General features: G+C 45.8%; 1 protein-coding gene, 1 long non-coding RNA gene and 1 pseudogene across 3 annotated transcripts in view; 2 read left to right on the top strand and 1 right to left on the bottom strand.

Annotated features, from left to right (window-relative positions):
* Positions 1-15,713, top strand: part of Epac (Exchange protein directly activated by cAMP) — a 747,880-nt gene that overhangs the window by 341,684 nt on the left and 390,483 nt on the right. The window lies entirely within an intron of this gene.
* The window catches only part of LOC146199075 (uncharacterized), a 58,370-nt gene that overhangs the window by 36,526 nt on the left and 6,131 nt on the right, over positions 1-15,713 (bottom strand). Inside the window, exon 2 of one of the 2 annotated variants that reach the window (XR_014704741.1) lies at positions 5,242-5,835. The exons of the other annotated variant lie outside the window; for it this stretch is intronic. This is a non-coding gene — a long non-coding RNA (uncharacterized LOC146199075). Of the gene's footprint in view, positions 1-5,241; positions 5,836-15,713 lie in introns of those variants that run through there. 2 annotated transcript variants of the gene reach the window in all.
* Positions 11,915-13,301, top strand: LOC146199076 (uncharacterized; annotated as a pseudogene).

Genomic DNA, 15,713 nt, shown 5'->3' with positions numbered 1-15,713 from the left:
TACAGGAATTTACTTTGTATTGAGCTACAACTATTGTTCGCGCGGACTGCAGTGGAAGAATGATGATTAGGCGTGCGCACTGTCATAAATTTATGGTCCAAATCAAATTACCCTCCGCCGTCCTCCACGGACCCTCAGTTTTCCTCCTCTCCGAGACCTCAAATATCGTTTATAAAAAGTACCAACCGCCTCCATTTTTATTCTCGCAGTAAACCACATGCAAAGGATTGTGCGCATGAAACCGCCCCCTGACAGATTTCCCAATAAACTCTCCTATCTACATTCAATAACTGTTCCACTCTTGCTTCGTATGCGTGACAATGAGCCAGAGTGCGCCGTTTGGTTCACGCAATAAACGATCATAATCATTCACATTCCCATCACGTTCTCCCTCTGCTCTCCGCTGCTTGATGTCTCGCCCAAGATGCTTATTACCTTTTTCGAGCACCGCCGCTCCGATTCGGTATCGAGCCACTGTGGCCCTATTGACACTTTAGCAACAGTTTTCATGTGCACTCCAGGCTATAGCTTGAGAACGACTCACGTTACAAAACCTGTGTGCCTTCTTCTAGCTACAGCGCATGTCGATAACCGTGAGCAAGGTTCACACATTTCTAGCTCATTGGGAGGCAAAAGTAACAAAACGGCAAAAAGAGCTTGTCGGCCCTGAGCTCTTTAGGCAGCGATCAAGGCGTACGCAGTTGGGCCACGCTTATCCGCAGCGTAAAACTTATGTATGCACGCTGCCGACACAAATTGCGTAGGTGTTTCCGAACCTAGAAAATTGCGCTTAATATCTGTGCAAAAAAGATGCACCAAAGCAATGTGCAGACTAAAACCGAGGAGAATAGCCGGATAGGATTGCGGCTGGCAACCTTAAGTTTAGGAGCGACGGAGTAAACAGAAGAAAGAAAGAATAAGAAACAAAGGTGTGGTGCCAGCAGGAAATGAAAATAGCGAACATGTGTAAACTACCGTCTGTCGTACATGTTTACCCACGTGCATCGCTCTCAGGAACAGGGCAGAGCAAGCCTTCAGTTATGCTGGTCATTGTGGCTAACGACCCAGCGTTGCGATTCTCGACAGCGAGTGATTTGCAGGGCACTTCAATGCACGTTGCAACGTTTGTTTTTTCGTATTACACACAGACTAAGCTTGTGCTTAGGTGGCCTGAAACTTTAAAGCACGATTCATAAAGCGTTTCGTCGCAACGATATAACCCAGGCTATGTCATGCAAATCAAACGTGGAACGAATAATGGACGAAGACATTAGTTAAAAGAGGTTAAAATTTTTGCACGCAACATTTTCTGAATAAATTATTATTTCCTATATATATATATATATATATATATATATATATATATATATATATATATATATTTTTTTTTTTTTTTTTTCTTTTTTAGCATGCGTGCCATGTTCTCAGAAATAACCCATAATACATCGCTAAAATAAGTAGTGTGAGAAAGTTCATTTACAATGCGCTAGTGGAGCTAGAGCTACAAGTCAACAATAAGAACTACAATTTCTACGAATGCATTTTCTACAACTGCATTTTTTTTTCTCTTTCGAACGGCTTGGGCGGAGGTACTGTCTTCACTGTTGTGGTCTTGAGTTCACTTCGTCGTGTGATCTGTCGGTTCGGTACTGGTCTTCTTCATGTGTTCGTGTTTTGTTGTACGGGCTGGGGACGGGGCTGGGTAGAGCGCCTTGTCAAATCGGGTCATGTTGCACTGGGGAGCTGGAAAGAGCCGGGAGACAGATTCCAGGTAGCCTCAACCGACGACTAATGCGAGCTCAATGCTCAGCTCCAGGGACAGAATGAGTGATGACAAACCCAGCACCTCCATTAAGATGTCACGTGGTGGCATGGCAAGCGATGAAACCTGGCGACGCAACAGGAACAGAACGATGTGATGACACGACAATGGAATATGCCTTAATGGCCAGCGGGCCTGGCGCGAAGGCGGCGCCCAGCGCCGCTGCCTGCTTCATCGTCTTCGTAGCAGCATATATCTGATCCAATGAAAAATGTTTAAGCAAGCAAAAGTAACCAATGGTGACGGATAGTCACATGAGTGGCTAAGGGTAGGACGTTTACATGCATACAGTAGGTGCGGCTGAAGGGGACTACTGTGCGAAGAAGATGAGAGTTCGTTGAGTGCCTTTAAACCAATTGGCGCTGAACACCTGTGTTCATGTCACTTCTTCACTGCATATTTTTCATCCCCACTCCTCTATTCACTCATGCGGTCAATGGAGGTCTGCGTATTCAATACTGATAATTCCGGGCGTTCCCTTTGAACTAAAACGGGCTAAATTAATAATACGTACAGTTCAGGCATCATTTTTATTCTGACTTTAATGTGAACTGTCTAAAAAACCGCCAAAAATAGCTGGGTTTTGCCTATGTATCAAGACGTGAGAGGGCCTGCGTCATCTTTTGCCATTGTTTCTCTTCTTTAGAGCGCGTGTCTTAATCAAATCACGCATATGCGATAATAAGATTACCGTTCTTTTAAATACCGCTGGTGCAGCTCTCTTTTCGCTGTAGTTATAATTCTTTTTTCAGAAGCACATGGCAATATTGGTCGTTACTGACAATTCGTACCATTGAAGAGACGGCGCATTAGTATTTCACGTATGTTAAAACTTATTTCTCTACAACTAGTGGAAAGGCTACAGTGATTGCGCAAGCATTGCAAAAGGGTTCTTCTAACCTCCGAACTTGGCTAGTGTTCCACCCTGATAAAATAAAAATAAAACTCCGCACCGGCACATCCTTGCTGTAAGTTACCACCCAGCGATATTTTAATGGCCGCTGTTCTGAATCATTGTGAAAAAAATTGGCACACAGCAACATTTCCACACAGCAAAAAAGTAGATCACCAGATCGAAAATAAAGCCACCCGGTCTGCACATTAGTCGCTCTCTCGCATACGTCACACGCCTCGCTTTTGCTCAAGCGGGCTTCCCCTTCAGCGTCCAAAACACCGTTTCTGTGCACGCAAGACTACAGCGCATCGATCGCTGGCTTCTGTTTTTGCTTCTATGACGACAGCGCTCACCTTCCTTTCTCTCGCTTCCTCCGCACTGGCCTCTCCAATACTCCTATATTTACTTTTTCTCTCGTGCCAGATAGAGCCTTTCCTCATTTTTTCTTCCACCTGCATGCTGCCTGGATCGGAACATGCGTTCAGCTACTGAGGCATGCGTCTGATCGATTCTTCAGCCGTAATCAACTCGTGGGTCTGTCTTCCTGCCTTCTATCAATGCACGGAGGCTTGGCTTGTTGCTTGTTGTTTGGTTACTATCCTTCTTACCGAAATGAGTGCCTGATGGCATAATAATATTGAAGGTGTGGAGAACGGGGCCTACTTGGGATTGCTCAGGACGGTTCCTTTTATTACGACCAGTCACTAGCCAAGCCGTTGCTCTGAAGACAGCGAAAACTAGTCGTGGATGAAAGCAACGTAAATATTATACCAGTAGAGTGGTTGGAATTTCATTACAAAAATGAGCATGACCTCTTTGCTGGTGTTACCTGGAAGATTCGCAGCAACTATGTATATTTATTCAACTAAAACGCGACGCCTAAAGCATGGTTAAGGTGGCTTCAATGAAATTATTGCCAACTTTGGGTTCATCTATATTTATTGCCTACTTTCTGTTCGTTTTACATTGAATCCTGCACTCCCGGCTGATATTGTATCTAAGCCTAACTTAAATATATCAAGCCTTACCTGCTTTATGCCAGCGCCTGGGATATTCACAGGTTTACTGTGGGCGTTAATTAAGAACACGGCGCTTGCTAACCGTTTACTAAGCCAGTCAAACCCTCATTTTACCATGAAGAAACAAGCCGACAGGGCCGATATTAGAATGCACAGCCACGCCTTCATTCCGTGAAAAATTGTTGACGGGTTAATTCAAAACCGGTTAATAATAGCGACTTCGTTTTTAGCTTCTTCAAAGGAATCAGCGTATTTCATTGTTAAGACGAGAGCCTTACTTGGCTATGTTTGCGAACATGTGTCCGCAAAACGTGGAAGTAAAGCATGGAAGTAAAGCATGAAGCAAAGTTTGGAAGCAAAATGTGTATGTGTGATATGACATCACAATAAATGAGACTGGTAGTCACGAATAGGTATGTGATGACAAGTAGTAGGTAACTGCAATACCGTGCCTTGTCATATGTGAGTCATTATAGTTTAGACATGAGTCACAGTCACTTGTCATGAGTCAGTCAGATCGGAGATCCAATGTGCATGATTCTTGTGCAAGACAATGAAATCCACGACCATGATGTGTCTCGTCAAAAGAAGTGAGTCCTGAGACTAAAAAGTGATGATTAATGAGACTCTAAAGTTATGAGTCATGCGACGCAAAATTGCTGAATCATAACACTTTAAGAGCTACTGAAGAGGTGCCAACGCACATGCTTGCCCATTTCTCCAATGTAGATCTCTTCAGCGCTCCCATATATTTTAAAATATCACATATGAAATTGACTAATTGTTGAGGACTCAAAGTAAATACACAATCAAAACAATAATCGATATAACTTTGCTAATTGTCAATTGGTCACTTGCATGCATCGAGATACCCTCGGGGCGGAAGAATGCAGTAGAATTAAGGATAGAGTTCGCCGCTTCATCCGTCCGCCCATCATTCCACATTACGCATCCAGCCATCGAAACATCCGTTGCCAAATCAAAACCATGATGTTACGTGGAAACTCGATGCATTTACAGTGTATTTACAACAGCCTCAACTGGCATAGCAGCAAGCAGCAACATGAAGCCACACCCACTCCTTTGTCATCACCTAGTCCCTTCCGCGAGGCAAGAGAAGGAAACACTTCACTTCGTCACCGCTTAATAATATGTTGGACCACAACAACAGGAGTCGTGCTAAAGCACTACACTAGGCTTCGGCAACTATATGGACAATTAGCAAAAAATATGTGGGCCTAGTTTTCTTGGTGTCAAGTTTCTATGGTTCCCAATACTGCGAACTGAGCGCGTGGAATGAGAACTGAAATTTGCTGATCAATATTAATGTTCTTCCATGCTCCTGTTCAATTTAAGTCACTGTTCTAGTTAGCTGTTGTGAAGACTGCACAATCGCACTTTTATTTAGTGAAAACTGTTTGTATGTGCAATCTAGTCAAAACTAAAATTTGTTTGAAACGAATTTTCTATATTCCACTGTCATCCCCTACATCTTCAGAAACCCATTTTTCTCCATTTTTCTTTTTTTTTTATTAGTGGGCCTACAAGGTATTATGCACAGAATAGAAACGGGCATGGGATCAAAAGTAATATTTCTGATGCGTTTCATTAGCATTTCATGCACTACAGTGTCGCAGCATGAAATAAACACGTCATGGGACTATCACTCCGCCTGCACTAAGGTTATCTTAAAGAGGGAAATGGAAAAACGTCAAAAAAAAGGCTGCGGCTTTTCTCAGCTAAGCCCGGTTATACAAGCGAAAGGTTTGTTATGCTTTGCTATTCTGTATTGCTAGTCATGGTTAGACTGACAGAAACTTGAACTTAGTTTAATGAGTGGAAGCTCGATTAGGCATGGTCAGACAAGATTAGCTGTCACTTAACTCCTGCCTGGCTGTCTGCGAACGTCAAGGAAACTCAGCCGAAGCACTGGTTCCAGTTCACGACTCCTCCATGGTTGCCTGGGAACCATAACGACACCACTGCTGGGTCGAGACGACACGGCGGTGTACGGTGTTGAGAGCGTCTTTAAGGGTAAGGTCCCAGTAGGCGAGCCAGGCAGGCAGCGGTGGCCATAGAGGTTGACGGTAGGCAGGGTACTGGAAGGTCATGTGATATTGTTTCAGGCAATGTTGCATAGTCGTGGAGATATGTATCGGTACGAATAAAGCTTGCCAGGTATGTGAAGAACGAGCAGATGTGCGACATAAAAGAGAGCTCCACCGGCTCTGCGCGCCACACGTGCAGAGAAGCAGCTGGCGCTGGCTCTTCCCGCTACACCTCAGGGCAAATATAGCGCCCTTATGACCTTCCCTCGACGAGTATAGCAAAGTTTTCGCTCTAAAAAAGTTGTCCTAATCAGTTCTTATCAGCCCAGCTAGACTGCGCGCAATTATTCCAAGTACTTGCTCAGCTGAATGCACGTTTTGTGGCCGGAAAGCAGACCTTTACCAAATGGTATGGGCTTGTCAAGAAAGCCAAGTCTTGCCTCACAAACAAACCCCAACGTGGGTGGGTTGGGAGGTGGCCCTGTCCAGCTCCGACCTTGCGGCACAAAGGATCTTGCTTGCGAGAGCTTGGGCTCCGGCTTCAGCCAATGTAGCCCCGTACTGAGGACCCGACCAACCCCGCTCGTAGCTCATAACCCATTTTTCCAAATAAACGTTTTATACTACTACTATTTCTACTATTAATACTACTTCTTCTACTACTACTACTACTACTACTACTACTACTACTACTACTACTACTACTACTACTTACTACTACTTCTTACTACTACTTCTTACTACTACTATTACTACTACTACCACTACTACTACTTACTACTACTAGTACTACTAGTACTACTACTACTACTACTACTACTACTACTTCTACTTGCTACTACCTACAACTACTACTACTACTACTACTACTTACAACTACTACGACTGCTACTACTACTACTACTACTACTACTACTTACTACTACTACTACTTACTACTACTTACTACTACTTACTACTACTACTACTACTACTACTACTACTACTACTACTACTACTACTACTACTACTACTACTACTACCACTACCACTACACGCCCGACAGGAAGGAAGTGTGCTGGTATGTCATTAGTACCTGCAGTCAGTCTGAGATATCAACAAAGCATGTGTACATTTTAGCAAAGCAAAGCAAAACATATGCAATTCTTCTAAACCCAGCTGATAGAGGGCAAACGATTTGAAGGAAAGAAAGCATTGAGTCTTAAATAACAGCCATCTGTGCTCTCGTTTCGGCAGTATAGCTCTTCAGCTCATGCGGTGACTTTCGTTCAACATATACTAAGAATTAAAAATTTGTCGCATGTGCTACTTCACACAGATTCGAAACTAATATTATGGAAATTAATTTGTCCATAAGTATATTACATTTTATAAATGACCGGTGGCAACTGGTATATCCAGAACTTTCATTGTTACCCTGGCGGTCATAGCTAAAGGCACTTAGCAAGACGCAAGAAAGCCCGGTGCATACTTTAATGGAAGGCAGCGTGTGAAACACAATAATTTTATTTTTACGTTGCCATAAGACTTCGTTGAAGAATGTCCACCCTTTCTTGCGTCGTTTTGTGACTTCAAGCGTATGAAATTATGTCACTGTAAAAAAAAATTTAGAAGTTCAACCATCCTTCCACCAAGTATCAAGAGCGTCGCCCATCGGGCACAGTCGCTGCAGGCGCTTCGATCTTGGCTCGCTTGCGCGCTTGGTGAGCATCTCTTCAACGGGCTAGTTTTTCTTCTCATTGTACGGCGGTGTCTCATAAAGTGTGTGGTCTCTGTTTATAGCTAGATGGCGTATGTGTGTGGCCTATTTACCTAGGTTAAGTGAAGGAGCGGTACAGCTGGAACTTCACGAAGTCGGCGATGTTCATTGCAAAGAGCAAAAGTGTTTTACATGCTTAACTTGATGAAGACGACGATGTTTACTGTGCAGCGTTAGAACGTGTTGCAGTTTCGCACGAGGCGGGATCGGCTACGGCGGTCGTGCCTGGGACTACGATGAAGACCGTGGTGTACAACGCGAGATGGAACATGCAGCGCAAGTACATGACGCCATCTGTTGCATGCATGAGGTACTAGGGGTCGGAATAACGCGAAAATCATAAATAAAAGCAGTACAGCTAACGCTCTAAACAATAATTAGTGACCAGTTTGATGAAGTGTTACTGAGCGCAATTCTTGATGTCCTTATTACAGCAGCTTAATACACCTCTTTGTTGCCAACTACTGAGTAACGTAGACCAACTGCCGCCAACCAACGGAGCACGCGAAAGTGAAATCTTTCTGATTTAGACAGTAATTTCGCTTACTTATTGACATTTCTTGCGTTCACATATTCTTTTACTTTTTTCCTGAAATAACTGCCCTTCTCCATCGTTCTTTGAACAATTCCAGCAGTGTGCTCCCCAACAACCAAGTGTCAGTCATGTATCAGAATAAATCAAACGAGAAGGAGGGTAGCTTGTGGATTCATAAAACAAAGGCAGGGAGGGGAAGCAGTAGCCAGGGCCACCATCATACCAGCAGCGTATCCCTCGGAGACTGTGCCCGGACCGGCAATGTCCCGCATGACTAGAGGAAATGACTCACAGGGGGGCCCGCGTTCACTGGCCGCACCGCCTGGCCGTCTAGGAGGCGTCTACTGGTCCGTGTACGTGCCTTCCGCACGCTTATCGCGCTCAGGCGAGCGTTAATGAAGAAGGCTGAGTGGCAGCCGGGGTGCTTTTATTGCTGCTTTGCAGCCCTACCTTGCGGGTCGGAGATATTGGCGACGTGAGCGGAAAGGCTGAATTCTGCGGCACTCGTCGGGGCGGTGAAGCCGAGCCATAAAGGCAGTCGGGTCTACGTACATGCGCCCTGGTACCGGAACAGCGCTGCAAAGGCGCACTATGACTCTTAAGTGCGCAAAGTTTAGCGCGATGACGTTAAGGTCCCGTTGTCGACAAACTCCGCTGTCGGCGTTGACGGCGCTGGCGACATGCGAAACATAACATGGCATGACCAAGCTGGCAAGCACTGTCACATTGGGCTTCGCCTTTGATATGGAGGGTGAGATATGAATTTAGTTCTCCCGGAGTCTTGGGTCTCGACTTAGATACGCTGCCTCAAGACCATGCGGGCGGGTTAGAATAGTGCTGGGTTGAAGCAATAATTTTTATCTATGCCTGGTGTCTTTTATCACCGTGGAATATAAGTGGGGAAATATAGGCACACATATCTTCAAGGTATACTGCGCACACATAAAACAAGGACGAGAAAGGTACACCAACAAGCGCAGCCTCGCGGCTGAAATTCATATGTAAGGAAACACATCGTATATGCCTCCAAGCGTCATATCTAGTCTAGATATGACGCTTGAAGGCATATATGATGTGTTTCCTTCCATATCGATTTCAGTCGCGAGTCTGCGCTTGTTCGTGTACCTTTCTCTCGTCCTTGTATTGTGTGTGCGCAGTATACCTTGAAGATATGTCTGACAGACTCGCCCAACAACGCATTCTTTTAAAATAGGTACACATTAATTAATCTGTGATTTTCTGATTAGCAAAGTAACTGTACGCGATCGAGGATTTGAAAGGAGAGGCAGCAAACGATTGTCATTAATATATCATGTCAGGTGCCCTTAACAACGGCCTTTATTGTATCCCCAATTTTTTTTTTTTTTCAATAACGTGTTGAAGCTTCCAGATACAAAGACGAAAAAATACACCAGGAAGCTCTGTGCCTCAGCGAACGTTCCCTTTTTAAGGGCACAATGCATATGCTAATTAAGAGGGTGACCTTCTCAAAGACGCTCCTGAAAATTGCTAAGATGAGAAATCCACTCTCATTACAGATCGACGCAAGCAATTTGAGCATCATTCAAGTATAGTTTCGTGTCTGTTTTGCCTGGTTCTTTTTTTTTTTTTCGGACCGCTTTTTGGCACATGATGTTCAGAGCAAAGCATCTTATGATTACACGATTTAGCGCAAAAGGTCAGTTGCTTCTTTACTGTAGGTAGAAATGTCATAATATCATTACAGTTATGCTGGTACTTCGAGGCATGGTGTTAAAATATGTTAACCTTTGTAATCGATCCGTACGAATCGGTTCCTGTGTAAGAGAATAGGCCGTACATAATTCTGCTTTTGAGTATATGAAAGGCTACTTGTTGATTCCATAGGAACGTTATGTATCGGCAGCAACAAATGTCGCATTTTTATCGTTGCCGGTGGACCGTCGAAGATTGTCAGTGTCGAAAAACAATGATAGTAAAGGAAGGCTATCCCGAGCAACGAGTGCCACCAAATGGCATACAGATAGGAACGAGGTTATAGTAAGAAAAAAGTCATAACTTATTTCAACTTCAATCTACATTAGTTTCGGTAGACTCCAGGGCCTTCTCTCCCACTGATAAAATTTTCTATCTTCGATTGTCATTGTCATCGCCTGTTTTCATTGCTATTTTCTTACCCTTCTTTTTTCGATATGATTGTCTTAATGGCTAGTTCATAATAAACAATTTTATGCAGCACTGCAGTGCATCCAAGATCGACTGCCGCAACTACAACCCTACATCAAGCATCAAACATTTAGGGAATCTTAGAGGATAGAGGCATCACAATTTTTATTCATAATCCTTTTTACCATCAAGCCCGAAAGCAGTGTACATGAATCAAGACGAGGAATTTACCTACACCAAATTCATTATTGAATATGCAATTTTTTGTCACTCAATTTAGGTTTTGCCTTTAGCCTCCAAGCGACGGCTTTGGTGTCATAGGTGCTCTTTAGTCACGCGAGATATATCAAATGTGCGATATATCTTCTGTTTATTCATCTTTCGTCTTTAAACGTTTGGCCATACAGAGTTGCGTAATAATTGGTGCGAACTAAAATGAAATATGAAGCAACCGTGGTGCTCCTTTTGTACACCTCACGTGACCCAAGCGCTTCAATGGCATTACAGCTGTCGTTCAGCAGTTGAAACCGAAACTAAAACTGCGCTGAGAGAACTTTTTAATCATAATCTGTTTACCGCTCTTTCGCAAAATGCACGCCGCTATTCGCATCTACTGATCAGCTGCGCAAGATTCCAGTGTCATACACGCAATGAAAGTTTGGAGTCTCTACTCCGTCAAGTCTGGGTGATGGTCGGGTTCTTGGCGAAGGTGTTCACTGCACCTGAGCCGAGAAGCTTGAAAAATAAGACGAGAGAGATGGTTGGTGCAAGTATATAGGGACACTCACGTATGGTGTTTTAGCATGAATAGTGGTAATCTAACGCGCAGCGGGCTGTGTTGTCTACCCCAAAAGGCGAATTGCATAGAAAAGGAGGAGGAGGAGGAGGAGGAGGAGGAGGAGGAGGAGGAGGAGGAGGAGGAGGAGGAGGAGGAGGAGGAGGAGGAGGAGGAGGAGGAGGAGGAGGAGGAGGAGGAGGAGGAAATAGTGTTACTTAGCTGTATTCGCTGTTCGCGATGAGAATGAAGAAGTGCAACAGACTCCGAGAAGACGACGACGCTGAGTGTTGTGAAATCGGTGCCCTCATCGACGTTAGTTGTGCGGACAGCTTTCGGACAGTAGATCTTCCACGTAACAATATTTATTGACGCAAGGGTATTTGGGGCCCCCCTGGCCCACTGGGTTCCCGCCCGACCCCATCGCACTCAAACGTTCGTGTTCAATATGTCCATGACGTCGGCAGCCCTGCGGCAGCCCAATACGCCGGATAGCTTAGTAGTGCATGGGTCAGTGTCGCTTTGGCAGAAGGGGCAGGTTGGCGGGATTGATTGATAGTGAGATAATAGGGAGGGAGTGGGGAGGCTCCTTGTTTGCAATCGTCGACAGAGATGCTGTTCCCTGGTGGTAAGGGAGGATTGTGGTGGTGGGTGTATCGCGTTACGATAAGACGTGGGCCAGCGTAAGCTGCGTCACTCGTGCCACTCGGCACAAGGCGCGCTTCTTATCATTGCCCTCGCCAATCGGGCTGGCCGGGGCCTGTATAACAGAGCACGGAATAAAGGCTGGCCATTCGCCTTCCTGATGTCTGCCTGTCACTTCACCGTTCACGGAACCTTACATGGTGTCAGGAGTGGTCCCCCGTCCTCGACAGCGCCCTGAACAGACAGAAGACTTCGACGCCAGGCTGCAAGGATGGAGCTTCTGAAACCCCCAGACCCACTTCGCATCACAGGGGACGTTTCCAAGAATTGGAAGCTCTTTAGACAGAAGCTGGAACTATACTTTACCGTAGCGAAGCCACATGACAGTCCGTTGAGCGATTCAGCAAAGACTGCGATGCTCTTAACTTTAGCCGGTGACGACGCTATCGAGGTCTTTAATAATTTTACTATCAACGATGGCGAAAGCAAAGAGGACTATAAGACCATCGTAAAAAAGTTTGACAGCTACTGGGGCGCACAGACGAATGAGGTGTACGAACGATACTTGTTCCGGACAAGATTCCAGGATGCAGGAGAAACCTTTGAGCAGTTTTCACGGGACGTGAAAAAACAGGCACGACACTGCAATTTTGAAGGGTTAACCGATTCCATGATCCGCGACCAGATAGTAATTGGAATCAATAATGAGACCTTAAGGGCAAAACTTCTTCAGGATAATCAGCTCACGTTGCCCAAAGCGGAACAAATCTGCAAAGCATTCGAAGCAGCAGCCCTTCAGAACGAATCATGGGGACAGAAAGAAAAACAGGTCGATCCTGTGAAGGAGACTCAAAAAGGAACAAGGCTGCAAAACAAAGTAAGGTGCTCGAAGTGTGGCAGAGAACACAAGGCACTCAACTGTCCTGCTTATGGGAAGACATGTAGAAAATGCCAAGGAAAGAATCACTTCGCCGTACGCTGCCGAAAACCAGCACAAGTAAGTGAATTGAGAGATGACAATGATGAAGAAGACTTCGACATCTTAGACATCTGCGTGGACAGCGTGGCAAGTCGACGGGACTGGATGGTTTAGGCAAACGTTGGTAATGCAGCCGTTTTGTTGAAAGTGGACACGGGATCGCAAGCAAACCTATTGCCTTACTCTGTCTACAAGAACATCAAGCCTACGCCACCGCTCAAGCACAGCAGTTCCACCCTGCGATCCTACAGTGGATGTACAATCAAGCACTTGGGCGTTATCAACCAACGCGTGGCTATCGGCGAACAAAATTGCAGCTTGAATTTTTTCGTGGTCAAGAAAGGATGTCAGGCGCTTCTTGGTCTTCAGGCAGCGGAACGGCTCGGGTTGATTTCCCGAAAAGTGGATTCGGTGATAAAGAGCAGCTCCGAAAAGCTGCTTGAAGAGTACAGCGACATTTTTCAAGGCACCGGATGCGTCCAACGCCAATACAAGATGGTGCTCCGTGAAGGTTCCGTCCCAACCGTTCAAGCCGCTCGGCGTGTACCCCTTGGCACTGCGGGAGCCCCTGCGCCACGAGCTGCAACGAATGGAAGAGGCTGGCATCATAACAAAAGTCAATGAGCCAACGGACTGGGTGAGCCCTTTGTCATTGTTAAAAAGAAAGACGGAAAGCTAAGGCTATGCATGGATCCGAGAAAGATTAATGCGTGCATAAAGAGAGAGCATTACGAGATGCCGCGGAGGGAAGACATAGAAGGAGAGTTGGCCGGCGCGAAAGTTTTCAGCCGTCTAGACGCAAAAGCTGGCTTCCATCAAATCCCTCTTGACCATAAGACTTCGCTCATTTGTACTTTCGCAACACCATTTGGGAGGTACCGTTTCTTAAGGCTGCCATTTGGCATCTCTTCCGCGTCTGAAGTCTTTCAGAAGATATTGTGCGAAATCTTCGAGTCGCTGCCGGGTGTGCACGTTTACGTGGATGATATTTTGGTATGGGGAACATCAAGGGAGGAGCACGATCAACGCTTAAAATCTGTATTTGAATTATCGAGGCGGGCCGGCCTCGCACTAAGTGCAGAGAAGTGCAAGGTTGGAGTCGAGGAAATCGAATTTTTAGGCGACATAATTTCGAAAAAGGGTATAACTCCTAACCAAGCACTCGAAAATTCATAACTGAAATACCTGTTCCATCAGATAAGAAGGGAGTGTAACGTCTACTCGGCGTGGCAAATTATTTTTCGAAATATATTCCTTCTTTGGCACTAAAGACCCCGCAGTTGCGCAGTTTGATTAAGCATGACGCAGTTTTTGAATGGACTCCCAACCATGCGCAAGAATGGCAAGAAATCTGCAAATGCCTGAGCGAGGAGCCACTGCTTGCTATCTTCGACCCTAGCAAAGAAACAAAAGTGGCGTCAGACGCGTCGCGGAATGGTTTGGGCTCGGCCCTACTGCAGCTTCATGGCGATAACTGGCGGCCCGTGGCGTACGCGTCACGAACGCTCACTTCAGTTGAGCAACGTTACTCGCAAATCGAAAAAGAAGCCTTGGCAGTGACGTTCGGCTGTCGGAAATTTCACTACTTCATCTATGGCCGACATATTATTTTAGAGACCGACCACCGACCCCTGCTTGCAATCGCTGAAAAATCAATTGGGGACATGCCACCAAGGCTTCAAAGGTTCTTTTTGCGATTGCTGAATTACAATTTCACTATGCAATATGCTCCAGGAAAACAGCTCCTTCTGCCCGACATGCTGTCACAAGCCGCAGCAGCCACTACAGAAGATGACGCAGCAGGTGAAGGTGACATCGAAATCCATGCTGTGAGTACGGTGAATGCTTTCGTGAGCGACGCCACGCTAAGGCGGCTTGTGGACGCCACTAATAATGACCCGTACCTTTGCGCAGTAAAAGAAAGTATTTATGCTGGAACACGCATACAAGGAGAGCTGAAACCTTTCGCCAGCGAACTTTCTGTAGTGAAAGGTATTGTGCTAAAAGGCAGCAAAGTGATAGTGCCGGCGAGCATGCGGAAAGAGATGCTGGAACGCATTCATGAAGGCCACATGGGCATCAATAAATGTAAAGCGAGGGCACGAAGATTTGTGTTCTGGCCTGGCTTGAGTGCACAAATCACTGCTATGACTAAAAAATGCGCGGTGTGCAGACGTCACGCGTACAGCCAACCTGCGGAACCACTGCTTATGAGGCTGGTACCAGGCTATCCGTGGTATAGGGTTGGCGTCGACATATTCCAGTACGGGGGAAAATCTTATCTGTCTGTGTACGATGCTCTCTCAAATTTTGCAGAAGTCGAGGAGCTCAACGACACATCGTCGGCGTCAGTCATAACAAAACTGGGGGCCATATTTGCAAGATATGGAATCCCGATGGAAGTGTGCACCGACAATGGGCCCCAGTTCGCCAGTCGAGACTTCCGCCTTTTCGCAAGCAAGTACAACTTCCGTCATGTGACATCTAGTCCGCACTTTCCCCGTTCTAACGGCTTAGCGGAGAAGGGAGTACAGATAATCAAACGGATTTTGAAGAAAACAATGGAAGCGGGGGATGATTTTTCTCTTGGCCTCCTTAGTTACAGGTCGACTCCTCTAGAAGATGGACGGTCTCCGGGAGAGCTGTTACAAGGAAGACGGCTGAGGTCAACTTTGCCAGATTTCAAAGACCAAACCAAGACGGTAGTACAGAAGCATCAGACTGATCATTCACGAGGCCCACTTCCACCCCTTGAAAACGGCCAAACTGTCAGATTCAAAAAGAAAATATGGTCGCACAAAGCGAAAGTTATCGCCACAACGCACCCAAGGTCGTACAAAATCTTAACCGAAAGAAACAAGGTCCTTAGGCGGAACCGGCAACATCTGCTTCCCACAAGCGAGCCTTTCAATCCGGAGGCACTTGACTACGGTCTCGTGGAAGAAGCTGATCACCGGACCACACCGCCTGCAACAGTTCCTGAAACTTCGAGCGCCACTCTTCCGGCTACAACACAAGCGCACACTCCTCCCCCGAGACGATCCAGTAGGCAGAGACGACCTCCACAGTGCCTTCAGTACGACAGTAACTT

Source organism: Amblyomma maculatum, chromosome 2, assembly GCF_055883805.1.
Source record: "Amblyomma maculatum isolate TAMU_Amacu chromosome 2, ASM5588380v1, whole genome shotgun sequence".
In the NCBI taxonomy this organism is placed as follows: Eukaryota; Metazoa; Arthropoda; class Arachnida; order Ixodida; family Ixodidae; genus Amblyomma; species Amblyomma maculatum.
This window is presented reverse-complemented; position numbering and strand designations above follow the sequence as displayed.